Source organism: Schistocerca cancellata, chromosome 8, assembly GCF_023864275.1.
Source record: "Schistocerca cancellata isolate TAMUIC-IGC-003103 chromosome 8, iqSchCanc2.1, whole genome shotgun sequence".
Classification (NCBI taxonomy): domain Eukaryota; kingdom Metazoa; phylum Arthropoda; class Insecta; order Orthoptera; family Acrididae; genus Schistocerca; species Schistocerca cancellata.
In genome coordinates, this window is record NC_064633.1 from 415,196,242 (window position 1) to 415,217,204 (window position 20,963).

General features: G+C 39.3%; 1 non-coding gene across 1 annotated transcript; it reads right to left on the reverse strand.

Annotated features, from left to right (window-relative positions):
- Positions 1–3,294: 3,294 nt before the first annotated feature.
- Trnas-cga (transfer RNA serine (anticodon CGA)) lies at positions 3,295–3,369 on the reverse strand. Its single transcript has one exon. It is a non-coding gene; the product is annotated as a tRNA-Ser (tRNA).
- Between the last annotated feature and the right edge of the window lie 17,594 nt (positions 3,370–20,963).

Genomic DNA, 20,963 nt, shown 5'->3' on the forward strand with positions numbered 1-20,963 from the left:
TCTTACAAACATATCATCATTTGACCAGCGCACAGACTCCCATATGGAAGACATAGTAATAGGCATCCCTGGCATAGAGAAACAGCGCTGAAAACAAACAAATCACCACGCCCAGATGAAATCCCAATTCTGCTTTACAAAGAGTACTCTACAGCATTGGCCCCTTACTTAGCTTTCATTCGTCATTAATCTCTCATCCAGTGTAAAGTACCAAGTGATTGGAGAAAAGCACAGGTGACTCCTGTATATAAGGAGGATAAAAGAACTGAACTGCAAAATTACAGACCAATGTCCTTAACTTTGGTTTGCTGGAGACTTCTTGAACTTATTCTCAGTTTAAATATAATAAAGTTCCTTGAGAAGGAAAAGCTTGTGTAAAAACCATCAGTTTTAGAAAGCTTTGCTCATACAAAACTCTACTATCCCTTTTCTCACATGATATCTTGTGAACTGTGGATGAAGTGCAACAGACATATTACATATTCCTAGATTATCAAAGAGCATGCCCCACTGCAAGCTGTTAATGAAGGTAGAATAGCTTCCCAGATATATGAGTGGCTCGAAGGCTTCTTAAGTGATAGGACTCAGTATGTCATCCTCGATGGCGAGTGTTCATCTGAGTGCCCCAGGGAAGTGTGATAGGACCACTTTCATTCTCTATATACATGATGGACAAAGTGAGCAGCAATCTGTGGCTGTTTGCTGATAATGCTGTGGTGCATGGAAAGGTGTCAATGAGTGACTGTAGGAGGATACAAGATCACTTGGGCAAAGTTTCTAGTTGGTATGATAAATGGCAGCTAGCCCTAAATATACAAAAATGTAAGCTAATGGAGTTGAGTTGGAAAAAATTCCTCAATGTTCGAATACAGCATTAGTAGTGTGCTACTTTAAGGAAGTTTTGGAAAGTGTAGTTCACCTGAGACTGCATATAGAACACTAATACAACCCATTCTTAAGTAGTGCTTGAATGTTTGGGATCCACATGAGGTCAGATTAAAGGAAGACATCAAAGAAATTCAGGAGCAGGCTGCTAGATTTTGTACCATTAGGTTCAATTGGCACACAAGTATTACAGAGACCCTTCTGGAACTCGAATGGGGATCCCTGGAGGGAAGGCAATGTTCTTTTCGAAGAACGATATTGAGAAAATTAGAGAACCATTTGAAGCTGACTGTGGAGCAGTTTTATTGCTGTCAACGTACATTTTGCATAATGTCTACGAACATAAGAGTAATTAGGGTTGTTACGGAGGCATATAGACAGTCATTTTTCCCTCACTATTTATGAGTGGAACTAAAAGGAAAATAACTAGTAGTGGTAAAACGTACCCTCCGCCATGCACCATATGGTGGCTTGCGGAGTATGTATGTAGAGATACATGTGGGACCTATGAACGACATGAACCAAAATTGTAAGAGCATATAGTAAGAGAAGTGGACAATGTTATGGCAAATGAAGAACAATAAAACATCAGGAACTGACGGCATTGCAGTAGTACTAGAACAAGTTGGTGTGTGCAGAAAAGCACTATATGGTTTGATTCTCCAGGTTTGAAAGACTGAAAAAAATGCTGGATGAATGTGGAGAAGAAATAGTATATCAAATACACTCCTGGAAATGGAAAAAAGAACACTTTGACACCGGTGTGTCAGACCCACCATACTTGCTCCGGACACTGCGAGAGGGCTGTACAAGCAATGATCACACGCACGGCACAGCGGACACACCAGGAACCGCGGTGTTGGCCGTCGAATGGCGCTAGCTGCGCAGCATTTGTGCACCGCCGCCGTCAGTGTCAGCCAGTTTGCCGTGGCATACGGAGCTCCATCGCAGTCTTTAACACTGGTAGCATGCCGCGACAGCGTGGACGTGAACCGTATGTGCAGTTGACGGACTTTGAGCGAGGGCGTATAGTGGGCATGCGGGAGGCCGGGTGGACGTACCGCCGAATTGCTCAACACGTGGGGCGTGAGGTCTCCACAGTACATCGATGTTGTCGCCAGTGGTCGGCGGAAGGTGCACGTGCCCGTCGACCTGGGACCGGACCGCAGCGACGCACGGATGCACGCCAAGACCGTAGGATCCTATGCAGTGCCGTAGGGGACCGCACCGCCACTTCCCAGCAAATTAGGGACACTGTTGCTCCTGGGGTATCGGCGAGGACCATTCGCAACCGTCTCCATGAAGCTGGGCTACGGTCCCGCACACCATTAGGCCGTCTTCCGCTCACGCCCCAACATCGTGCAGCCCGCCTCCAGTGGTGTCGCGACAGGCGTGAATGGAGGGACGAATGGAGACGTGTCGTCTTCAGCGATGAGAGTCGCTTCTGCCTTGGTGCCAATGATGGTCGTATGCGTGTTTGGCGCCGTGCAGGTGAGCGCCACAATCAGGACTACATACGACCGAGGCACACAGGGCCAACACCCGGCATCATGGTGTGGGGAGCGATCTCCTACACTGGCCGTACACCACTGGTGATCGTCGAGGGGACACTGAATAGTGCACGGTACATCCAAACCGTCATCGAACCCATCGTTCTACCATTCCTAGACCGGCAAGGGAACTTGCTGTTCCAACAGGACAATGCACGTCCGCATATATCCCGTGCCACCCAACGTGCTCTAGAAGGTGTAAGTCAACTACCCTGGCCAGCAAGATCTCCGGATCTGTCCCCCATTGAGCATGTTTGGGACTGGATGAAGCGTCGTCTCACGCGGTCTGCACGTCCAGCATGAACGCTGGTCCAACTGAGGCGCCAGGTGGAAATGGCATGGCAAGCCGTTCCACAGGACTACATCCAGCATCTCTACGATCGTCTCCATGGGAGAATAGCAGCCTGCATTGCTGCGAAAGGTGGATATACACTGTACTAGTGCCGACATTGTGCATGCTCTGTTGCCTGTGTCTATGTGCCTGTGGTTCTGTCAGTGTGATCATGTGATGTATCTGACCCCAGGAATGTGTCAATAAAGTTTCCCCTTCCTGGGACAATGAATTCACGGTGTTCTTATTTCAATTTCCAGGAGTGTATATACGAAAGGGAAAAGACCCAAATATGAGAGAATTACAGGGAAGGAGGGGGGTAGGGGAGTGGGATGGAGATCATCACCCTAAGATATTGGTGCACCCTCTCCTACAAAAACCATTTCTTTATACAGGGGTAAACTTTGAATAACACCAGACCACCTTTCTGAAGTCATGTTAGTGACAGACCATATATTTATAGAATGAGATTTTCTCTCTGCAGCGGAGTGTGGACTGATATGAAACTTCCTGGCAGATTAAAACTGTGTGCCGGGCCGAGACTCGAACTCGGGACCTCTGCCTTTCGTGGGCAAGTGCTCTACCAACTGAGCTACCCTAGCACGACTCACTCCCCAGCCCACAAAAGGCAAAGGTCCCGAGTTCAAGTCTGGGCCCGGCACACAGTTTTAATCTGCCAGGAAGTTTCATATCAGCGCACTCTCCGCTGCAGAGTGAAAATCTCATTCTGGAAACATCCCCCAGGCTGTGGCTAAGCCATGTCTCTGCAATATCCTTTCTTTCAGGAGTGCTAGTTCTGCAAGGTTCGCAGAAGATCTTCTGTTAAGTTTGGAAGGTAGGAGACGAGGTATTGGCAGAAGTAAAGCTGTGAGGATGGGGCGTGAGTCGTGCTTGGGTAGCTCAGTTGGTAGAGCACTTGCCCGCGAAAGGCAAAGGTCCCGAGTTCGAGTCTTGGCCTGGCACACAGTTTTAATCTGCCAGGAAGTTTCATATATTTATACTCCAACAAATGACATAATATTTGGGAATTTGGTAAGAAGGTATACAGTCTATTTATAGATTTCGAGAAAGCATGTAACAGTGTAAAATGGGAAAGCGTGTGGAAGACAACTAAATAACCAGGACTTTATTTGAAACTGACCATACGGTGTAGTACGTCCACTGAGGAACCTAAGGGCTAAAGAGAACGTTAAACTAAGGGAAGATGAATGTTTCACTATGGAGAGAGCTGTGAAATAAGGAAATTGGATCTCCTCCAACCTGATTAGTCTCATGTTGGGAAAAGGCTTGAAAAATAGCAGCATCAGTTGGTACATGTGAGCAATGGGTTATGAGGTGAAATTCTCAGTCTCTGCCAATATTCTTGTTCTTGTAGCATAAGGGTAAGAGAAACCAAAAAGGACAGCTAGTCAAGAAGTGGGTTTAAAGAGCAACAAACAGAAAAGAACTGACTATGATAGCAATAATGGAAGATAAAAAAAGTGGGGGGGTACATTGGTGATGTAAAGCTTTTTGGTCCTTCATATATCTAGGGAAGTGTGTTAACTGGCATAATAACAGAGAGATGCAAGTTTGTAATGAGTGAACTAATCACTGCTAAGAAGAATATCAAAACTCCAAATTTACACACTATGACTATGATTGGTCTTAACATATGGGGCCGAGAGGTGGACACTTAGCAAGGAAGAGAGCACATTTATTATTTTTCAAAATGAGGTGGTAAAAAAATAGGTCTATGTTTGAATGTGGAAGTTACAGAAGGAAAACACAGAAGCCCATGCACTGTTTAATGAGCCATATGTGACAGCACTAATACAGGGCAGGAGAAGAGTGGAACACCTCAGGCAGGCAAGGAGCACCAGTCATGAACAGAGTAGATAACACCAAAGCCAGGACTGCTGAATGGTAGAATGAGGGGGTAATCAGCTTATGTGAAGTGAAGGTAGTCAGTCACCCTGATGCTTCAGGACAGTGGAGAGCACCTGATGATAATGAGAAGATATAACAATTCAGCAGCATACGTAACATTATACATCAACATCAGAAAAATATATCACATTATGAATGGTTAGAGTTCCTCTCCCTGTTGACATACATTTTTTATTTCAAAGGGTCTAGAGAAACATCCTTGAAATTTTAATTTTTGTTTCATGGTAGGACAGTTATTTATAATCCCTGACAGTTTTTCACCAACTCCAATTTCTGCCAGTATGGTAGTCCATTATGGTCAATGGTCATATGCCTTTTTAAGATCTGCTGGGGTATATATACACATTCTCGCTCTCTCAGCCTCAGCAATAATATCATATTAATTTTTTCAGATTCAGTTTCTTTTTCCTACTGTCAGCTGACCTTTCCGGAATCATCCTTTACATTATTCCAGTTTATGTTTAACTTGTTGTTCTAGTTGTTTTTCAGATGAGTAGTGGCAGTAATCTTGTTCGCTACTGGCAATAATGAGTTGCTGTGGTAATTATTCACCTCTACTTTTTCTTTTCGTATACAAACATTGAATCAAGGGTAATTTCCTGTCATCATATAGTTCTTTCTCCCATGTTTTCTGTGAGATGTGAAACATCAATTCCTTATTCAGATGCAAGCTTCCATAATTCTGCAGCCTCGTTTTTTAGTCTGGGTATTGCATTTGATCTCATGGCTACATGGGCAAGGAGACAGCTGATTTTGATTTCCTGGTTATTAGTTCTGATTGGATCAACTGATTTTCACAACTTAGAAATTTCTTAATTCAGCAAGAATTTCAATGTTTCCTTCACTGGCTGTTGCTAATGTTCCATCTTTCCTTTAAAAATAGAGGAAGGTGGGTTGGTTGTGTCCCTTTTTAATATTTCCATTTCTGGGACTCATTTCATTGAACTATTGGACAAGATAGATTCAAACTATCATTTCCAAATTTCCGCTTCTCACTACACATTTGATTTGCTGTTTTTGCTCCTTGGGTTATATACATCTCAGACTTTTTTCTTGTTGGACATATGGTATTTTCTCCAAGCAGTTAAATGATCCTTCAATGCCTCTTCACAGTAATTGCATATATGTTCTTTCTCTTTTTGATTCCTGGTATTTCGGTATTTTCTCCAAGCAGTTAAATGATCCATCAATGCCACTGTACAGTATCTGCACATACGTTCTTTCTCTTTTTGATTCCTGGCATTTCTTTTGTAGCCTTTTTGTATTTTTGAAGTCTTTCTTATTGGCTTCTTTATCTAGACTAAGGGTTTCAATCCAGTATCTTTTGCTTTTAGTTTCTTGGTGTTGCCTCAGGACAAAGCTGTTGTGCTGCTCTCTCTGTTAAGAGTAGGTCTGAACTTTATTAGTCAAACTTAATGGTCAAATCTTTTAGACTCCGACATTCATTGTTTCTGGGCTGTGTCTTTGACAATGTCAACATGCTCTATTTGGAACTCTCCTATTGCTGCGTTGCGTGATTATGATGTTGTCTGCTTTCTGAATGGGTGCTGGATGTGGATGGAGATTAGTTGATAATTATAGTTTTCATGTAATTCAATACATTAGATTACATAATTCAATACATTACATAATTGAATAAATTACATTACATTGCAGTCAGCTCAAGACAGATAACCTATAACAACAGATGTTAACAGCTGTTGCAGAAGATGGTCCTCACAAACGTCTTAATTCAATAAGGCATTTTCCATTTTTGTTGACCTTCAAAAACTTATTAATTCTAGAAAAGGATGGATATCTGATTGGTGAAGATACCAAAATACCAACGAGCTTCTTACTGGTGATATAATGATCAAATTGGGGGGGGAATTAGGTATACGAAGAACTGGGTAGCTTCCAACAATATTCCTATACTTAATCCCCGCACCCAATTTGAGGATTATATTCACTTAGTAAGATGTTCATGGTCGTTTTGGGATCTTCGCGATTCTGATATCCACTGTATTCTTGAATTAATCAGTTTTCAAAGACCTTATGATTTTTCATCTTCCATTGAGGCATGGAAATTAATAAAGATGTATGAAAATGGCAATGAAAAGTCCTGGCGTGTAATGTAAATTATTTAAGGACTAAAGGTAACAACTCACCAAACAGTAGGAGTGCTGAGTCATTGAAAATCACATAAACAAGACAGAATTTCGCTAATTTTTGGATCAATCCTATTACAGAGTTACAAGACTGGTAGTCCACTGGAAGCGAAGTGCTAGGCAACTATACCCGATTATGAATCGGGCAACTATACGTGGTTGGTGTTGTCAATTGCAAGTGACTTCTTATTACTATCAGTCCACGCTTTTGCTACACAGATCAGTGAGCTGTAAGTCTACCGGTTTTTGCAGTTTTTCAGTGATTTTTTTGAAATGTATGATGTGAGGACTTCATGTACTTTTGGGAGAGCCCCTACCTCATGAGGTGTCACATATGAATCCGTAACAGAACAAAGTCAATGGGAGATTTCCATCATCTGCATGAATTTGCAGATTTATACTTACAATCCTCTGATTATTACAGGATGCATCCAGAAGTTTACTACATTTTGAATATTATACAGCCATCATTCACCAAAATGTGGAATTCAGGGGACAGTGTCAGCATGGAGCAGCTAACTGTCACTCTGAAGTAAGTGAAATTAACAATAAAAAGGAAGAATAGATTGCTATTCACCACAAAGAGGAGATATCAAACAATGGAAACTCCAGGATGGAATGTAACAATATTAGAGAAGGAAAGTTGCTACTCACCATGTAGCGGAGATGCCGAGTCGCGATAGGCGTAACAAAGAGATTCACACAATTATAGCTTTCAGCCATTAAGGCCTTTATCAGCAATAGACACACACACACACACCCACACAAATGTGCACGCACTCACTCATGCAAACGCAACTTGCACACACATCTGCAGTCTCAGACAACTGAAACCACACTGTGAGCAGCAGCACCATTGCATGATGGGAGTGATGACTGGGTGGGGTAAGGAGGAGGCTAGGGTGGGGAGGGGGAGGGTTAGTATGGTGGGCAGTGAAATGCTGTAGTTTAGATGGAGAGGGGGGGGGGGGGGGTTTAAGTAGCGGAAAGGAGAGAAATCAAGAGACTGGGTGTGGTGGTGAAATGATGGCAAAGTACTGTTGTTACATTAGGCATATTTCATCAGGTTATCTGTAAGTAAATGATACTTAATTTTGGGAAAAGGGCTATTGATTATAAAACATTATTATAAAATTTGTTATATATGTCAGATGGGTTCAACATCCGTACATAACCATGGTTCTGTACTTGACTAGAAGAAGGGATCGGTTGGTAGGACATGTTCTGAAGCATCAAGGGATCACCAATTTAGTATTGGAGGGCAGCGTGGAGGGTAAAAATCATAGAGGGAGACCAAGAGATGAATAAACTAAACAGATACAGAAGGATGTAGATTGCAGTAGGTACTGGGAGATGAAGAAGCTTGCACAGGATAGAGTAGCATGGAGAGCTGCATCAAACTAGTCTCAGGACTGAAGACCGCAACAACAACAACAACATGGTTCTGTTGCTTTCTCTATGTTTTAATTACACTGCATTAGCGTTCTTGAAGCAATAATGGTTGGTTACAGTAGATATGACTTGTTATCTGATATAATTTCCAGACTGTCTTCCTTTTCTTTAGAGCGATAATTATGCGATTGCTTATTCGACAGATGTACCAAAATTACAGCATGTTAAACAAAACTTGATTGTAACCATACACTGTCACTAGTAAATCTGTCAAATAAGCTGTCACATAATTATTGCTCTCAAGGAAAAGGAAGACAATCTGAATATTATAACAGATAACAAGTCATATCTAACAATGGAAAATCCAGGATGGAATAATGATAATGTTATGAAAAAGGTAGTTGCTACTCACCATACAGCAGAGATGCTAAGTCGCAGATAAGCGCAACAGAAACTCTGTCAAACAAGTAAACTTTCAGCCAAACAGGCCTTCATTGGAATTAGAAAACACACACACGAGGCCAGGTCTTGGCAGCCAGAGACTATGGTCATGTGTATGTGAGTTGCAGTTTGCGCGCACTTGTGTGTGTGTGTGTGTGTGTGTGTGTGTGTGTGCGTGTGTGTGTGTGTGTGTGAAATTCTGATGAAGGCCTTTTTGGTCAAAAGCTTACTTGTTTCGACAGTCATTCTGTTGTGCCCATCTGCAACTCATCATCTCTGCTATACAGTGACTAGCAGCTATCCTTTCATAATATTGTCAACAAGTCATAGCTAGTATAACCAACCATTGTTACTCCAAGAACATTAATGGAGTGTAATTAAAACATAGAGACAGAGACAGAAGCACAATAATGTATGGATCTCAAATTCATCTGAAGTATGTAACCAACATCCTTTCGTCTTTCCCTCTCCTTCCCTCTTTCCTGACGAAGCAGCCGTTGGTTGCGAAAGCTAGAATTTTGTGTGTATGTTTGTGTTTGTTTATGTGTCTATTGACCTGCCAGCGCTTTCTTTTGGTAAGTCACATCTTCTTTGTTTACAGATATATTTTTCCCACGTGGAATGTTTCCCTCTCTTATATTCATATCATCAATTTTATAGTAATGTTTACCTATAATGTTAGAAATGCTGTACCAAAACTGTGTACAGATAATGTGATGGTGAAAATTTGCCGAAATAGTCTATTGTTATGAATAAAATGATCCAACTTAGCAGTATTTTTGAAATTGTAATTACATAATGTCCCTAAAAGACATGTACCATGCAGTGGGCTCAAAAGACTGCAAACAGACAGGATGTTAGTTCAAGGCAATAGAAGCTCAGATATAGCTGTTGTAAGAGTAGTTTAAGGTACACAAAAGGCAAATTGGGAGCAACTGCATATTATATGTAGTTCCTCCCAAAGATGAGCAGCTGTATTTCATAGTTAACCAGTTATGGAGTCAGTGGAAATTCCTTAATTGTGTTGACTGGATCAATGGGAAACACGTATTCATACAAAATCTGTGTCATGCTGGCAGCATGTGCAGAAATTGTAAACAGTTTTACTATATCATGTTACAAGGTGGCATGAGATCTGCTAAAAAGCACAGGATTAATTATAACTCAATTTATAAATGCTGTTCTAGAAGTACAGGGTTATTACAAATGATTGAAGCGATTTCACAGCTCTACAATAACTTTATTATTTGAGATATTTTCACAATGCTTTGCACACACATACAAAAACTCAAAAAGTTTTTTTAGGCATTCACAAATGTTCGATATGTGCCCCTTTAGTGATTCGGCAGACATCAAGCCGATAATCAAGTTCCTCCCACACTCGGTGCAGCATGTCCCCATCAATGAGTTCGAAAGCATCGTTGATGCAAGCTCGCAGTTCTGGCACGTTTCTTGGTAGAGGAGGTTTAAACACTGAATCTTTCACATAACCCCACAGAAAGAAATCGCATGGGGTTAAGTCAGGAGAGCGTGGAGGCCATGACATGAATTGCTGATCATGATCTCCACCACGACCGATCCATCGGTTTGTAGCAATTGTAAACGGTAAGGCTTCTGCTTTAGCCTTTTCCGTAAGATTTTCCAAACCGTCGGCTGTGGTACATTTAGCTCCCTGCTTGCTTTATTCGTTGACTTCCGCGGGCTACGCGTGAAACTTGCCCGCACGTGTTCAACCGTTTCTTCGCTCACTGCAGGCCGTACAGAGGCATCCAGAAGCTTTAAACTGCGCATACTATCACCGAATGGAGTTAGCAGTTGGTGGATCTTTGTTGAACTTTGTCCTGAAGTGTCGTTGCACTGTTATGACTGACTGATGTGAGTGCATTTCAAGCACGACATACGCTTTCTCGGCTCCTGTCGCCATTTTGTCTCACTGCACTCTCGAGCGCTCTGGTGGCAGAAACCTGAAGTGCGGCTTCAGCCGAACAAAACTTTATGAGTTTTTCTACGTATCTGTAGTGTGTCGTGACCATATGTCAATGAATAGAGCTACAGTGAATTTATGAAATCACTCCAATCATTTGTAATAGCCCTGTATTAGACAAAGGATATCAAGTTACAGAGATTTTTCTTGATTTCACCAAAGCTTTTGATATAGTGGACCACAAAATACTGATAAATATCTGGATGCACTAGAAATAAGGAACATAATAAATAAGTGGTTTCATTTCTATCTAAAAAACAGAGTTCAGTGGATGGAAGTCTCACGAACGATCTTTAGTCATACCATGAAACATCTTTCGAACCCAGAATAAGTTAAAGATTTGAGTCCCCCAAGAGAGTCTGCTGGGCCCAGTTCTCTTACATCATCTTTTAAAAATGGATTAAAAACTGTCTTGACTCCAATAAAATATTTGTTTCCAATGGTTACCGTTTACAGTCAGAACATGGCCATCTTCAGACCATTTACACCATGTTGGCAGGTAGTGAACAAAACAGCATATGTGACTCCACAAATGTCAACTGCCCAAGCAGTTTCAACGAAAATCTTCTTTATTGTTCCAACTACTTGATGCAAATTCTTTGATCCATCTTTTTGGATAAAGCCCACAAAATTAAAAAATTTCTGTTACTTTTTGATCACACCTTGTATGTCAACAAATTTCTTCAGAGGGCAACATGGTGATGACAGTAATATCCCAATAAATTTTAAGTTATCAAGAGTACTAAAGAACAATGCTGAAGAAAAACTCATGATTCTAATCATCTTAGGGTTGAAGCTCTTTTTTTCCCCTGTTTGCTTTAACAGTACATATGTTTTTGGATAGGGTCCACCTTTAGCAAAACACAATTTTGTTTTTTAACCCAAAAATGTTTCACTGCTGTTGCAGCATCTTCAGGTTTGAGCATATGTGAAAGTTCTTCTCACTGTTTTCTTTGTTTACAATGGGATAGTGCATCATGAGTTCCTGCCAGTCATACAGTCAATAAGGAATACTACCAGGAAGTTATACCCCATTTGTGTGATGCAATGCAAAGAAAATAACCAGAACTGCAGCAAATCCCATGGAAAGTGTATCACAATAATGCTCCCAATCACAACTCAATGCCTATTCATGATTTTTCGGCAAGAAACAGAACTGTTATTTTGCCTCAGGCACTCTCTTTGCCAGACATGGTCTTCTGCAACTTCTTTCTAGTCCTGAGACTGAAGAAGGTCACAAAAGGACATTAATTAATTGTTTGTGTGTGTGTGTGTGTTTATATTATGTTTCACTTACACATGTAAGTGAACACACTGTCAAACACTATATATTGAGCTGTCACTGTCCCAGTTTCACAGTTTACCGCTGTAAACAGTGAAACAGTGACAGTGACAGCTCAATACATATTGTTTGACAGTGATGAAGATAAGAAAAAGGAAATGTAAGTGAAACATAATGTAAATACACACACACACCATTGAACCCTTCTGCCTGAAGAAGGAGCCACCGGCTCCAAAAGCTTCCTTTGCAACCGTTTTTATGTGTGTGTTCTGTTGCCACTTGGTGAGTACATCTATACTCTGCAAACCACCTTACAGTGTGTGGCAGAGGGTATTTTGTGTATCAGTGTTACTTCCCTGTTTCCCTGTTCCAGTCATATATGGTTTGTGGGAAGAACGATTGCTGGTAAGCCTCCATGTAGGCTCAAATCTCTCTAATTTTATCTTGATGGCCTTTTTGCAAGATACATGTAGGAGGAAGCAACATATTGGTTGACTCTTCTAGGAATGCACACTCTCCAAATTTTAACAGTAGACCGTACCTCTTTTGCAGCATCTGTCACTGGAACAGCTTGAGTGCCTCCATAACACTTTGGTGCTTACTAAATGAACCTTTAATAAAATGTGCTGTTCTTTGGACCTTCTCTATTTTCTTTATCGCTCCTGTCAGGTACATAAGCCATATTGAAGAGAAATTTTAAGCTACCTTCTTTGTTATTGGACTACATTTCCTGAGGATTCTTCCAATGAATCTCAGTCTGGCATCTGCCTTATCACAATTAATTTTATGTGGTCGTTCCACTTCAGATCACTCCATATGCGTACTCCTAGCTATTTTATGGAAGTAACTGCTTCCAGTGATTGTTCTACAATTTTGTAACCATACAATAAAGGGTCTTTCTGTATATGTATTAACAATGTGTTACATTTGTTTATGTTGAGGGTCAATTGCCATTCACTCCACCAAATACTGATTGTCTTCTGGTTTCCTGCATTTTGCTACAATTTTCTAGCATTGTGACTTCCTTGTATACAGCAGAATCTCTGCAAAAAGCCTCGTGGAATGTCTGAGATCATCTACTAGGTCATTTATTTTTATTTTGTGCAAAGTAATGGTCCTATAACACACTCTTTGGGCATGTCCAAAGTTACTTTTATGTTTGAAGATTTCTCTCTGTTCACAATAACATGCTGTGTTCTGTTTGCTAGGAAAATGCAATTACTGGAGTTGAAAGTGGGCAATTTGTGCCACAGATGTCTAGGAAATATTTGTGAAATTCTGTATACAGACAATGATAAGTCTACATTCCTTGGTCGGCATTAGGATGGCAATTGTAAAGAAGAAAACCATGTTAACTATGTGTGCAGGAAAATAAGCATGCATTATGCTTGCTTGGCCAACTGTTCAAAGTTGTAAGTAATAAAATGCTAAAAACAGGGTACTACGGGATGATTTTCCCATTTATAAGCTATGGGGTAGAGTTGCAGGGATGTGCCACTGATGAGCACTTGAACAGAATATTGCTGGTACAAAAGAGAGCTATTAAGTTGATACATTGTTTGGGATACAAGGAAACCTGTCACGATATCTTTATCAAAAATAAATATCTCACTGTGTACTCATTATATGTATATAGACTTATCACACTTTTGTAACCCATTAGAGTCACACACAAATAACATGATGTACATAGTAATAACAAAAGAATAAGAACAGTTGTTATAGACAAAGTACAAAATTAAAAGTAATGGAGTGCATTCTGTCAGTAGCTCACTGTGGTACTATAGCATCCCTTTTTTCATATACAACATATATATTTCATAATACAGATATCATACAACAGTAATCAGGGTAATACACCCAAAGAGAGAATAAAAAATTAAAGTACATGTAATTACACCACAATAATTAATCTTTGTTTTTGGTTTACAAAAATGGTAATAATATCAAAGTTGGGCTCGCTCTGACTGTGCCACTGATGAGCACTTGAACAGAATATTGCTGGTACAAAAGAGAGCTATTAAGTTGATACATTGTTTGGGATACAAGGAAACCTGTCACGATATCTTTATCAAAAATAAATATCTCACTGTGTACTCATTATATGTATATAGACTTATCACACTTTTGTAACCCATTAGAGTCACACACAAATAACATGATGTACATAGTAATAACAAAAGAATAAGAACAGTTGTTATAGACAAAGTACAAAATTAAAAGTAATGGAGTGCATTCTGTCAGTAGCTCACTGTGGTACTATAGCATCCCTTTTTTCATATACAACATATATATTTCATAATACAGATATCATACAACAGTAATCAGGGTAATACACCCAAAGAGAGAATAAAAAATTAAAGTACATGTAATTACACCACAATAATTAATCTTTGTTTTTGGTTTACAAAAATGGTAATAATATCAAAGTTGGGCTCGCTCTGACTGTGAAGCTGATTAAACTTTTGTACTGTCTTGGAGGTCATCCCTTGTGTAAGTGTTTAATATTGTTGAGATAATAATCAAGTTGGTTTAAATGTGTTACTGATTTAAAGTTACCTTTCCCTCAAGTCCCACAGTTTTTGAATAAATGTAAATGAGGCCACCTGTCATAAATGGAATTGATCTGTGTTTTTTAACAAAGTTGGTGTTGATCACCATTTCGTCGATTTTGATTTTCTCACTATTTGCGAAATATAATCTGCCGAATTTTGTAAAGAAGTCCAATTGATTTTCAGATTAAATTCATTTCCAGATTATCATTTAGAAATCCTGTGCACACAATTTCAAAATGAATCAACAAAATACAGTTGACGAGCCTACCTATGAATGTGAATATTCACTAAAAGAGACTTTTGAGTAAATAAAGACTTTATTAAAATGATTAAAAGCATTTACATGCCACTGCACATCAGCAAAGAGAGGGGAGCATTATGTTTTATCTATTTTTGGCTGAACTCCTCAACGTGAATTTCAGTTAGAAAAGGATGGACACTACAGATCTTGTAGCATATGGGTGAAACACAGTACAAAATATTGCCAGAGTCAATAAGAAAATATATTGGGTACCCATTTAAAACAAAATTAAAAACTTTTCTTGTAAATAAATGTCCCTATTCACTGAAAGAATTCAAAGCTGTATATATTACGTATTAATCTTTGCAGTTAAGTATATTATGTATGAAACCTTTGTGTGCAAATGTGACATGTACTATGCCTTTATAACAACATGGAATTTCCAAAAGCCATCATTTGATGACTATATGCAAAATCAAATATTAATAAATAATTGGTGGCGCATGCCTTCTCTAATACTGTGTTCAAAATTTCTGAAAAACAATACACATTGTTAAATTAAAACTGCCCTCAGACATTGCAATCAATCATTTTATCCTGTTGATTTGATTGGTACCATAACAAAGTCCCCTTCTCAATAGAACGTTAATACAAAAACACCACCAGTTGTTCATATTTTGCCCTTATAGACTTCAGAGATTTTATTCATTCTGCTCATCTGTAAAATAAAAATATGTGTGGGCCTTACCCTCCAAATGAGAAATTATTTTATATGAACTCAGTGTCAGACACTATTTGAGTTTAGCAATATATTTGAAGTATTGCATGAGATATCAGTTTGTTCTTAGCTGTTTGATAGTGCTAGTTTCTTGTAAATGTGCTCCACAATTCTGTGAATAAATACTGTTAATACTTCCCATGCAACCAACATCATTCCTGCCAACTAGCTACCTGGAATCCACATTGGTTACCTGAGGCAAGTAAGCAAATTATTTTCGGCAAAATTTGAGATATGCAATGGAGTGCTTTGCAATGACAAAGGCCTGTTGTAATGCACAACATTTACTTGGACAATTTTATGAGCTTGATGACTTTAATTGTGGCTCTCCAAATGCATTCAACAAATCTGCACAGAAAATAAATGTTATGAAACTGGAAAATGACAAACTTGGTCAGTCTCCTCCTAGTGTCAACAATACAAAACATTTGCACAGACAATGTTCAGCATAGTTTGATCTTCTCAGTGACTTTAGAAATAACTCATTCCAAAACTACAGGGCACTATTCACATAGAAAATTCTGTGTGCCCTGGTAATTCACACCAGTGCAATAATGCTCCATTTACTGTTATTAGTGCATGTGCACTGCGATTATTGCAGCTAAACCCATTAACACAAAAATGCAAGCCCAGCCAGCTAGGCTATGTGAAAAAATTTCCTGTGATGCTTGCACATTGTGCACAATTGATGAGGCTTTATTTGCCAAAACTCCCCAATGGACAGGATCAATGCCAAACAGAAAGTATTTTTGCAAAGTACATGCGAGGCAGTCCTTTCAGCCTACACACTGTCTGGCAATCATGGCATAGTGAAAGATGATTCTGTTTTACTGCACTCCTCAGCAAAGTCAGAGAATATGCTTACATTATTAGTGATGTGATACTGTCACTGCCTGCCACCAGCAAATTTGATATGGCAAAAGCAATGTTGTTCAATCAGTTAGCTGGATCACCAGAACACCATACACAGCGAGTGGTATATACAGAAAAATTGGGCAGCAGAATGCTTTCAGAGTTTTCGAGGCAATTACGTAAACCAATAGATCCAAATAACATGTCAGACACCACACTTTGGGCACTTTTGGTAAATAAGTTATCACCACATATTCAAACAGTGATGATTTTGCATAAAAATCACTTGTGAGAAATTAGATTACAAGTAGCATATAGAAATTTTGCAATTCATTGACAACAGCAATACTATTGTGGATGGGGCAACAATTAAAGGCAGCAGCAGTTCCCAGTCCACTTGCCACAACAACTGAGAACTCATGGAAATTTATAACAGTGACATCACAGGTAAACACTAGGTTGCATCAACCAGTGAGAGTACCAAGTGCTAGTTGTTTACGTCAAACATGCCCTCAGCTGACGGGGTGAGGAATACTAACTAGGAGAAAGAATAGACATCATTGTCTTGGTTTCATACACTCTTTGGGAATCAAGTAAATGAATTTTCTGTGCCATCCATTCACCCAAACACGAGGCGTTGCTTACAACAAGTACTAAGGGTCATGACACATCAAAAATACACCACCAATACAGATGGATTGGCCAAACAACCTACGCAGTACAGTTGCAGATCATACATCCTGGACAAGATAGCAAAACCAGTATTTTCTTATTGACACCAGCTCAGAGGTGAGCACCCTTCCCAAAGAAGCATCTCAAGTACAGATTCTGGATACCGTACTCCATTTGCTTGCCCAATGACATGCACATCAAATTATATGGAACAGTCACACACGCACAATTGACCTTAGATTGCGAGAAAATTTCACCTGCCACTTCATAACTGCTCGCATAAATGAACCAATAATGGGAGCAGACATTTTAAGAAGTTCCACCTCTCTTCTGGTCTAGCAGACGGCACACTTCGACACACCAGCAGTGAAGATTTGGTAAGAGGAGTCATCAGCAGACCACCTACACATACAAGCATGCAGTCTACAACTGTGGAACAGTGAGTAAGAGCAACAAGAAAATGAAAAAAGCAAGGATAAGGTTCCTCCTGCTTGTGCAAAACAATGGTCAGAGCAAATACACAACAGTGCAAGCAACGGAAAATTTGAAAGATAGTATGAAGATATACCAGATTTGAGTAAGAACACAGAAAACAATGTCACCTCATCTGAGATTTTCCATACAAATACAGTGAAGCTACACGCAGTCAAGGTGAAACCTGAATCCTCAGAATTTAATCTGAGGACCTTTCATAATTAAAAAATATGTATAGTGCTTTGAAATCTAATCCCAGTGTCATGAAAAAGAAGTAGGAAACTAAAACAAAAGGAAAAGAAGAATTATATGAAGAAAACAAATATTTAAAATCCAAGTTGTCTACCATAGAAAGGGAACAGAAAGCTACTAAAATGGAGTTAAAAAATTGAAGAGGGGAAAGTATTCGCCACAAAAAATAAATTGAGGGTCACAAGATGACGCCATTACGAACTGAAAGAAATGTGGTTGACTAGTGTGAGAACCCAATGCAAAAGCATCAGATGAAATCAAATGTTAGGAAATGGAGCAAAATTTTGTTCAGAACAATGCACAAGGAACTCACGAGGAACCATGCTTGCAGATTGATACAGGGAACATACATAACAGTGCACATGCCCATCTCCCAATGTTATCAGTGTTACAAATGTTTCTAGAACAAAGAGACGCATTAGACATGATATGGTATATAGGGTAAATTTTATGTAAGGCCCACCAGTTTTTCACAGGTCTCGCTGGCTAGTCACAGACAGGTTACTATTGATGATTTTTACAGCCTTCAGGCAAATTGTGGGTAACCCACATACATTTTGTGCCATAAAAAAATGATTTGTACCACCCATGTGGGTATTACCAGTCTTTTAATTTCTGAATAGTATCTGGTAAGTAACCAATACCTAATACACAAGAGTTTGCACACAAGTCAGCAAGTGATAATTGGACTGCCAGACAGTATATTTGTAAATCCCAATGGCCCCCACAGAAATACCAAAAACCATGATAATTATGCTGTTTAGGGGCTAGATGAGTTCCTGTTTATGCCCTAAGGATTAAAAAAAGCCATTCAGACATGGCAATGTCTTAGAGATAAAATCCTCCATAAATTTCCATTTTGATTTTCTTACCTGGATGACATTGCTATGTCCGACACAAAGGAATTACAAACATTGTTTGTGAGTGGGTATTGATTTAAATCTATGGAGAAAGTCGAAATTTTTGCTGTACTGGGACTCAAACCCAGGTCTCCTGCTTACTAAACAGATGCCCTGACCATTGAGACATCTAGATACAGTGCTCATCACAAGCACATGATGTGCAACTGCACTGAAGAGATAATTGGCCGGAACCTTGGAGCAATTTGTAGCAGTCGTAAATGAGGAAAAATGTCCATTCCCATAAACAAGAAGTCATCTTTCTTGGACACTCTGTGACAAAGAAGGGGATTAGACACACACAACATCATACAGATATTGTCCATCAGATGCCTAGGCCAACAAAATTCCATGAATTGAGACACTTCCTCAGCATGATCAGCTTCTACCATCAACACAACCTCAGGGTGTGGAAATACAAGCAATGTTAACTGACGCTTTGGCAGGAAAATATGCTCTTGGCAAACAAACATTGTCACGGACCAGTGAAATGTAACTTGCATTTGACCAAATAAAAGACAGTGTATGCCAAGCCATTACATTGCTTTATGTGATATCTTCAGCACCATTTGGTTGCAACAACTGCTACAGTTTTTATTTCCCCCAAAGCTCAGGTCATCGCAGCCTAAGTGGCCAGCTTACAACTGGGAACTGTTAACACTTTACAAGGCAGTCAAGCATTTCCAAGAAGACATCTATGACAGACCAGTCACAATTTTTACAGACCACTGGTCACTAGTGGACAGTTAAACATACATACCAATTTCAAAAACATATTGAACAGATCAGTAACACAACTCATTGTTCATCGAGGGCAAGACAGTTAACAAGTTAATTATAATGTCACAACCAGTAATATCTACCTCCTGCATGATGTAATACGTAAATGATTAGGGAATACCAATATAATAAACCTGTGGAACTCAGTCATATGGTAGGAACATCTGAAATTGTCATATTATGTTTTGATTAACACATAATGAAATCGTGTTATACCACATCAGCCAAAATACTTTATGTAATGTTTGGAATAACATGAGAACCGCTGTTATCCATCTTTGTACCTAATGTATATTAAAAAAATTACTAATTTTTTGAAATAATGGTGAGGCTTTGTGAAATAATGGAACCCACTGCATGTAAACAAATTGTCAAAAGATACTTTCAATATAAAAGACAGAATTACTGTTAATATCGGGAAAAAGCTCTAATCAAAGATATATCAAAAACAAGGTAGGAATACAGCTTAATGTTTTATTGTGTAATTCATGAAATTGTTAAGTTAATTGTTTGTTCTGAATATCTTATGCAAATTCAAATGATAACATTGTTTTCTGGCTGATTTGTATTTACCAAGGGAATATTAGCAATTGTAACATTTCTGCACATATGTCAAATGAACTTGAAGAGATACTTTTTAACTGTAATAACTAAAAAAACTGAATACTGACAATGAAGTAATTGTTTGAAAATGTATATAAGAGTGGAGTTTGGGGTTCACTGTTGATCCAATATTCACAACAGACTGCCTATGTCATTCTGAGTAATAAAATGTCATGTTTACTTACATCACTTAGCATGCTGAATGGATATACATCCATATCCTGTTCCTGGGAAGAATTCCAGGACATCATATAAGAACGGGGCAAGTACTTGAGCTGCACTGCCCATCTGAACTGTTCATGTTTCATGGATTCGAAACTGCAATCAGGTTATATCATTTCAGTGTCAAGAAATAAAATACATTGGTTGAAGAAGTTTACATCTTAGCATCATTCTTAACCCAGGCAAGGACTGTATCCTGTACTGATTGCATCACCTAGATTTTACTGACCAGTTTGCTAGAGATGTTCGGCGTCTTAAGGGCACAGACAATGTTGTGGCTAATTTTCTCTAGGGAATAAATGCAGTAACAGTCAGCATCCATTATGAAGAGCCCTCTGCAGCACAACAGCAATTCCCACAAATCAAGGAATTACTACAAGATTCTGCTAAAGAACTTGACTTAGAGCAAGTGACAATCCCCAGAACTGCTAATCAATTATGGTGTGATGTCTCCCCATGTTACACCTGGTAGTTCCACAAACATGTCAGAAGACTGATTTTGAGAATCTGTACATAGTGACTCACCCAGGCATACAACCAATTCTATTATTAATAAGATAAAGTTTCATCTGTCCAAAAGTGAAGATGGACTGCAAGCTGTGGATCCAAGCTTGTATCAAGAATCATGAAGTAAAGTAGGGTGCACATCAAATATCACATACCGAAAGGCTGGCTGCAACACGTCCAGCTTGAT